Raw genomic sequence first — 8562 nt, 5'->3', positions numbered from 1 at the left:
ATTGCTATTTCTTCCTTTCCATATAATGATGGCAGCTCTCGGCGCTTGGCCAAGAAACTAGCTATACAGTCGCTGTGTCGTGTGATTGGATTTTGTGAATGAAAAGCTTCTCTCTGTTTTCGCCGCCTATAAAGGAAATTGAGCTTTATTTATTTATTATTTTTTTTATTGTGACACCTTTAGCTTGAGCTTCTCTATTTTAAGTATTGAACTGATTGTGTTGAAGATAGGAGTTTGTTTTTTAAGAAAAAATTCTGGAAAAAAAAACTATAATAACGGATGCAATTGTGATTTAAAAACAAGTTAAAAAATTTTCATGCATAATCTTGGATCTTTTTAAATTTTAAAAAATGATTTCTATATTGTCATGTGAGTATTATTTATGTTTTTCCCACATTTGCATGACATGAATATTACACATTTATTTTTACGCGTCTATAATTACGAATCAGAAAAACAGATATTGTCATTGTATACAACTGCTAAAAATAAAATTAAAAAAATATTTTTTTTTTATTTTATAATGCAGAGGTTTTATTTTGAAATATTAACAAGAAAAATAGCAATTTTCATGTGATTTACAGCATTTTTTATTTTATTTACTTAACAAGTCTTGACATTTTTCCTGCAAATCTATAAATAAAATTAGTAGTTTTATTTTTGTAATACATATTTTAAAAAAATATATAGTTTAATACAACCAGATTATGAATTCTGTTGTAAAGTATTTTTTGTTTGTTGTAAAGTACGAGTATTTTTTTATTTACTTATTTTTATTTAATTTTATTTGACAAAAACATCTTGTATACCACAGTTTTTACGTTAATACGCTGTAATTTACTTCATAAACACATTTAATACTATATAAATTTTTGCAAGTAAAATTCAGTATTTTTTTGAGAAAAATAATTTCTAACAAATAATGCAGCCTCCTAAAATTTTAAATATAAAATAAGAACGAAATTTTTTTCATAATTTAATAAAGATATTTAATTTTAAAATATTCGCTCATGTATTGAAATTTCCTAGTAAATACTTTCCAGTTATTTTTTTTTTCTACTTACACTAGTTTTTAGATTCTTATACTACTCATTTTCCTTGTTTTTTGTTTTATAAATGCGAAAAAAATAGTTATTTAGGCTATTGCTCGGGCTAATTTCTTTCAAACTAAATTGAATATACATAAGATTTGTCATGAATAACAAACAGGTGAAATATTTTAATTGCTTCTGCTTCATAGAATTGTGATTTATAATTTTTTTTTTTAGGAAAACTTACATTTCTGATCTATATATTCGTTTTTCTTACGTGGCAACAAAACGCGGATATATCTCTATCTGAATTGGCAACACTATAACCATCGATAATAATTCACTTTGTTAGGTTGTCTTAAATAATAATTTAAGTATTGTTAAATAATTGGTTATGCGTTATGTATTTATTTAGATTATTATTTTAGGTTGCCTTAAGTAATGTTAAATAATTAGTTGCTCGTTAAGCACGTTTATTTAGAATAATATCATATTTTTATGGAAATAAAAAAATTGTTACGAAACAATTATTTAGATTTATTTTTTATCCTTAATAAAAAATGGCTGTACGGACTTAAAACATAAACGTTGCTATGGTGACGCATAATGTCATATAAATTATTGGTGACGGTGCTTGCCTTTTTCGAGCAATAGCATATGCATAATACGATACTGAAGTTATAGCTCGAGAGGTGCGTGAGGAAGTAGTACAGCACGTAATGGAGCATTAGGATGATTTTTCTATCTTATCTAGCAACGGAGATGAAAATAATTTCTGTACTTCTGCGTCTTCTGTTCTGAAACGTTCCGAACTCGTACTTGCGGTGGTTTGTTTGATTTAAAGACTGCTGGACATTCTTTAACGTATCCGACTAGTTTTGACAACTTTTTTAAAAATATTAATATAAATTTTTAAAAAAAACTAGTTTATTTGTTTCATTAAGCTTAAAAACTTATTAAACTAGCATTGAAATTATTATTATTATTATTTAAATGGCCATTTTTAGGTTAAAATAAGGCTTTTTTTTGCATGTACGCTAAACGCTATAAAAAAATTTCTATCCTCCGAAACAAAAATTCTTTGAAAGTTTTATTTATCATTTATTATTATCATCATATATTATCTATTTATTTATCTATCAACTATGTTTTTAACTATTATCTTAAAGGCAAGTGCATATGTGCTACTGAGTTAGAGATCAATGTAGTTAAAAGAGCAAATTTTTAAAAACTTTCGCACTTGTCTTTGCGAAAAAACATGCATAAATAATTCTACTTTTTTTTGTCTTACTCTACAGTTGCGTGTGCTATAAATCATTAACACTCATGAAAAATTGTAAACAATTATTTTTAAAACAACTTGAGATATTGTGTTTAAAGTGGTGTAAAATGTGAAAAAAATCTGATTTTGATATAAACGCATTTAAAGACTTAAAATGACTATTCTATACAGTGTTATGACCTTGCACAAAAACTGCTATAACTTTGGAAATAAGTTGAGTGAAAATAAAAATAAATTATTTTTAGAAAGCTTAAATTACTTGAATTTTAAATTTATAATAAACTTAATTTCGAAAAGTTTGTCCGAAATCAAGTTATTGCACTAGTTCTTAATTTTTTCTAAAATTCAATACATAGAATTACTTTGGCAATATCATTATCGCAGACATGTCTAGAAAATGGTAAAAGTGGCCGACAACAGCTAGTTTTCTTTCAAATCATTAATCCTATTCATTCCGTATCAAAACTAAAACGAATTAATTTGAGTTCTGTAAATAATGTATTTTAAGTAGTAACAAGACAAATAATTTGCATAAACTATTAATGAAAGGAATAAAATATTAAAAATGCATTGGTAAACAAATGTAATGCTCTTAAAATATTGTTATTTTATAAAATTATAAGTTTAAAATTACTTTCAAAGAATTACGAACAGGCATTTTAACTGAAACTATGCTTAATTTCCTTACAGCTAAAAAACTGTTTGTGGTTTTTAAAATTGGAAGAATGTAGATAAATAATTGTAGTGTATTTATTTGTATTGTTACTTCATGTTAAACTCTTGTGTTTTAAAATAGAAAAAAATTGAATTTAATCTAATTTGTTTCAATTTATAAATATTTCATACTAGAGTTTTTGTAAAAAGATTTAAATTCAAGCTGTTATGATCTCCATAAATTTATAAGCAGCTTGATTTGATTTTGTTGATATAGGAGGCGTGATGGGCGATTCTAATAAAAAACACCTGCTTTTTCCTTTTAGTTTATTTATTTATTTATCTCCCCCCACTGTTTTCCATTGTTTAATAAAACGCAAGTACTGTCTTTTAACTTCTTAAAAAAATCTTATTTATTAGGTTTTTTTTATCATTATTTCACTGAAAAATCAGAGCACAATCGTGAAATAAGGTTGAATGATCTACTAAGATAAGCAATTTAACTTATAGAGAATTAGTTACTTTATCCTACCATTTTTTCTTCTTCTCCTGTTTGTTATAAAATTGTTACTATCCTGTCCTGTTGTTTTAGCTTTACAGTTATTTTTATGCCTGTTAACAAAATTATACAAAGATTCTACTACTTTTTATAAGTGCTGGGGTATTTAACACATTCCTTGCCAGTGCTATCGGACAAACTAGACGATTGAAATTTAGAGTTAGAGAACACGATATTTCCTTTTTCAATTTATTACTTTATTCTTTTATTTTTGAAATCATTATTGTAAACGCTGTTGTAATAGGTCTCTGTAAAATAGGCTGAAAATTGTATATTCATTTTATTTTTAAAATTATTATTGTAAACTTTGTATTAACAGTTTTTAGTGAAATAAGCAAAAAAGTGCATATTAATTTTATTTTTGAAATCATTATTTTAAATGTTGTTTTAATATTTCTTTGTAAAAAGGCAAAAAGTATGATTTTTTTTTATTTTCGAAAACATTATTTTAAACGTACTTGCAATAGTTTTTAGTAAAATAGAGTAAGAACTGTGTAGTCGTTATATTTTTTAAATCATTACTATAAACATTGTTGTAATAGTTTTCAACAATATAGGCAAAAAAAGTGAGCATTTGTTTTATTTTTGGAATAATAATTATAAGCATTGTTGCAATAGTTTTAAGTAAAATAGTCAAAAGATTGGATATTTGTTTTATTTTTAAAATCATTATTGTAAACGTTGTTCTAATAGGTCTCTGTAAAATCGGCTAAAAGTTGCGTATTCATTTTATTTTTGAAAATATTTTATTTTAATAGTAAAATTACTAAAAATTATCATTACTATAAACATATTTGCAATTGTTTTTAGTAAAATAATCTAAGAATTGCGTATTTATTTTATTATTGAAGTCATTATTATAAACATTGTTTTAATTGCACTTGGTAAAATAGGTAAAAAATTGGGCGAATTTATTTTACTTGTACTGCAAAAACTCAAGTTTTTAAACTTACACTTTTGCGTCTATTTTTAAGTAATCAAAATAGAAATATTTTTCAAGTAATCAAAACCATCTTCAAAAATAAATCTGTTAGTTTAACTCGTTTTTTTAGTTGTAATAATTCCGAGAGCTGTAGAATACACTTGATTTTCACTGACCCTTGAATTTTTAATGTCATTGAATTCATTGAACTTGGGTGTGTCTAAGCTTTTGTGCTGTTATATTAATGAATTATGTCTCAAAAATTCCAGACACATTCTATCATTGTGACATTTTTGGGTTAGCGGACGACTGTTTTTGAAATCTTTACCGATTTAGATACTTTTTTACGATTAAATGTTTTTCTTCCTTTTCTGTTTCGATTCACGAACAAGTTGTTTGAGAGCAGAATTTCCATAGAACTGAATAGAATGTCAAGATGTATGTGCAGTATTCTAAGACTGGACAGTTAAACCTGTATTTGTGGTTCATTGGAACTATATTCAGTTTAAAGCAACAGCGCCATCCTTTGACTAATTTCGTTACTAATCTTAAAGTTTCTTGAAGACAATAACTGGTTTCTTAAAGGAGTTACAGATTGCAGATTTCTAACTCTTTTTTTTTATTAAGCTGAGTTTTTGATTAGTTAATCAATTGACCATTAATTTAATGCTAGTGCGACGAAAAAAATAAAACCAAATTGTTGGTCAGTTAAGACAACTTTAGTTCGACGTAACCAAACAAATCAAACGAAATCATTGTTGTTTCCTTGTTAGGTTAATAGTCATTGTTAATCACATAATAAAGCTTTTAAAGATCAACTTTTCAAACTTTATACATTATAATCTAATTTTTTTACTTTGTTAAATTAATTTCGCTAAATGCTTAAAAGGAAACTACTATAGACATTTTATTTGTTATAGAACAAATAAAAATTGAAGATCAAGGGAAAAGGAAACGGATTATTTCCATTTTTCACAAAATTGACCATTGGATCACCATTTGTTTCATTTTGATGATTACTAAGTTGTATTACTTGGAAAATAAGTTCTCCCTGAGAGTTATTACTCAGTAAAGTTGATTGAAAACGGCTCCTGGGCTCCCTGAAATTCGTTTTTTTTTTCCTTCTCAAAATTAGCTTTTGCCGAAATAAAACGCTCTTCTCCCTTGCTCTTCAATGATTACAAGTGAAAACCATAATTAAATCAGCATTACAGTGTAGTATATTCTCGATATTTCAAAGTTGAAAGGAAGCTAAGAAAAATTAGAGGTAGCGAGTTTTCGAGTTAACAATATCAGAGCCAAATATGTTCTAAAAAGGAGAAATTCTGAAATAGTACTCTAAAAAGTGGAATCATGAAACAAGGATAATTACTAATAATAATGGAGTAATGATAGTTGACTAAATACAGCAATAAAGTAGTGATAATTTTTAAAAGTAAGAGAAAAATAATTATGCATTAAATAGAAAGGAATTAGTTTGCAATAAACTTATAGATTTATTTTTCCGAAAAAATGTTCTATTTCGAAAAATATTCGACATAGTAAGGTTTTGAGAAGAAACTCCTTGATAGGAATCCAAATTAACATGAGGTGGATATGTAAATATTTATGCCAAGGGGGAAAATATTTTTTTGATATGACAAGGTTTTCGAGATGTAGAAGTTCGAGTTAGAGAGAGTATAAGTCCCTATTGCCCTATTTTGCCAAGCTCTCTACTTACAAAGACATATTCTAACTCTTTGTTTTAAATATACAAATTTATCCATTATCAGCTAAACTTAAAGTGAATAAACAAGGTCTGCATAACTTATTCATTTAATTTTCGACTCTGTCGAAATAAACTGCACAAATGGTTTTAGAAAGTTCGTGTTTGTTGGACTAACAGAAACGCCCTCTTTTAAGAACACACACGTTTTAACAATCGGAATGAATTAGGACGAAAGCAAATATTATTGAATATTTATTAAGGGAGGGATAGAAGATAACACAATGTTTAGATCCTTTAGTGCTAGAGTTTGAATATTTAACGAACGTTTACATCATATCTATTACTTTCGTTTATTTCGCGCTGTAGGTTCTTTATTGCTAGACAATTGTTTCTTGGGAAACTTTTTAAACATTATTATGGTTGTTAATTTTATAGTACTGTTTGAATTTTAACTGGTTAATATTATATTTTTCATAGCCTTCATTAACATTTTGCGCATTTTTAAGTAAATGAATGGTACAGTGAGCAAATAAAGAAAAGATGAAAAAGCTTAAATAACTTTTTAACTAATTAACAAATTTTTAATATTAAGATGTAGATTCATGGGCATACTTTATTAATGCTAGTTATCTAGTTCTACGTTTTATTTTTGTAACAAAAACGTTATTATTAGTTTTTATTAATTTTCATTTTGGATAGTTTTCATTTTCTTACCCTTAAACTTTCTGATTGCGGCAGCAGGTCTAGAAAATATAGTCTCAATAGTTCAGTCTTAAAACCAGATCACCACCTTTTTTTATGTGTCCGGGAAACTAATTGTGTGAAATAAAAAATGTCTCCACATTTATGAAAATCGTCTTCAGATACAAAAACTCGTACAAAAAATATTTTTTAATTGTATAGCTGCAAGTGACGTCATCTTAGGTAAATCTAGAGCCTCTGAATTAGAGAGTCCGACTTGTCCGCCATTTCGGAGCAAAAACTTTTACCAACGCGGAAGAGCTACAAGATTTGGCAACTTATCGCTACAAACGACGCTAACTTCAACTAGGATAATTCATAAAAAGTTATTTGTGTGCATAGATTTACATTGTTTTTCGGAAACATTTTTTCGGAAATACTAGAACTAATTCATTAAAAAATGTATTGTTATTTAAAATAAAAAATATTATTCATTACTTGTTAGAAACAGTTTATACAAATTTTCGGTTCTTTAATAATTATAAATAAAATAAAAAACCAAGCGAATGGAGAAAAATTAGTAAATTTATATTTGCATTAGATTGAAGCATATCTGAAATTGATCCTGGCTTTGGGCAACTTATCCATTTCAGTCTTTTTGGAGATATTTTTAAAGGATTTGGAATAGAATCAGGTCTTAATGTTTTGTCACCATCTTTCCTATTTACTTTAAATTGAGATTCTGTAAAATGAACCTGCAGGAAAAGTTGAAATACTGTTTTATATTTTTATACTTAAATTAAATGACATTAAAAGATTCAGAGTTTAAATTTTGTAACCATACTCCCATTAACTTTTCTACAACAGAAACTAATTATTTCAGCTATTTAATACAAGAATTTTAAATAAAAAAACATTTATAGATCCGAAAATCGTATGAAAAATCACAAAGATTTCGTATTATAAATGTTAACAAACCGTTTGAATTTGAAGCGATATTTTACCATAAGTAACTAAAAAAGAAACTAAATGAGCCATGATTAAAAAACCAATTATCTAACATATTAGTGAATCAAAATGGAATTCAATAAAAAAAACAGGTAAATATTTGTTTTTAGCAAGACAAAAATAAACAATTAAAGGTGAATACAACACTTGGCGATAAGATAAGTTTGGCGAATACTTATTCAGCCAATCTCTTGCCTTTATTTATTAGGTTTTATACCATATAAACTCTCAAAATTGTTAAATAAATTATTAAATGCTGTTTGAAAGTCATATTATAAATAAATGTTTATTAAATGCAATTGTCAATGAAGATAATATTTGATATATAGTTATAACTGAATTCGAACTGAAGAATGGAATTTTTTCATTGTCTCATCATTTTTTCATTGTTACTAGGTTTAATTAAGTTCCATTGCCCGGTATACATTTTCCCGGCATGCCCTACATCAATATTTTTTTAAGGTTCAGTGCCCCACTGCCCGGTGTGCCCTACATCAGTGTTCTTCTAAGGTCAAGTGCCACTGCCCAACATGCGTTTAACCGGTACTCCGAACACAGATGTTTCTCCTAATCTATCATCAGCAGATATTAAAATAGCGAATAAATGTAATAATATCTACAAATAAATTAATATCAAATAGGGTGTAACGAATATTTCAGACATTCACCTAAGCGACTATGTGATTGTTGACATTCACAGATGAAAGTCTGCATTCT

The 8562-nt window shown here is 26.8% G+C and overlaps 1 protein-coding gene across 2 annotated transcripts in view; it reads left to right on the top strand.

The window, feature by feature from the left end:
• Positions 1 to 8562, top strand: part of LOC110281931 (Brefeldin-resistant Arf-GEF family protein schizo) — a 360600-nt gene continuing 352038 nt past the window's right edge. For both annotated transcript variants that reach the window (XM_087149819.1, XM_087149817.1), the window contains exon 1: positions 1 to 369. The gene's annotated coding sequence lies outside the window, so the exon portion shown is untranslated. The remainder of the gene's footprint in view (positions 370 to 8562) is intronic.

The sequence above is a fragment of the Parasteatoda tepidariorum genome, chromosome 8, assembly GCF_982258835.1.
Source record: "Parasteatoda tepidariorum strain Cologne lab strain chromosome 8, Ptep-v5.0, whole genome shotgun sequence".
Lineage (NCBI taxonomy): Eukaryota > Metazoa > Arthropoda > Arachnida > Araneae > Theridiidae > Parasteatoda > Parasteatoda tepidariorum.
This window is presented reverse-complemented; position numbering and strand designations above follow the sequence as displayed.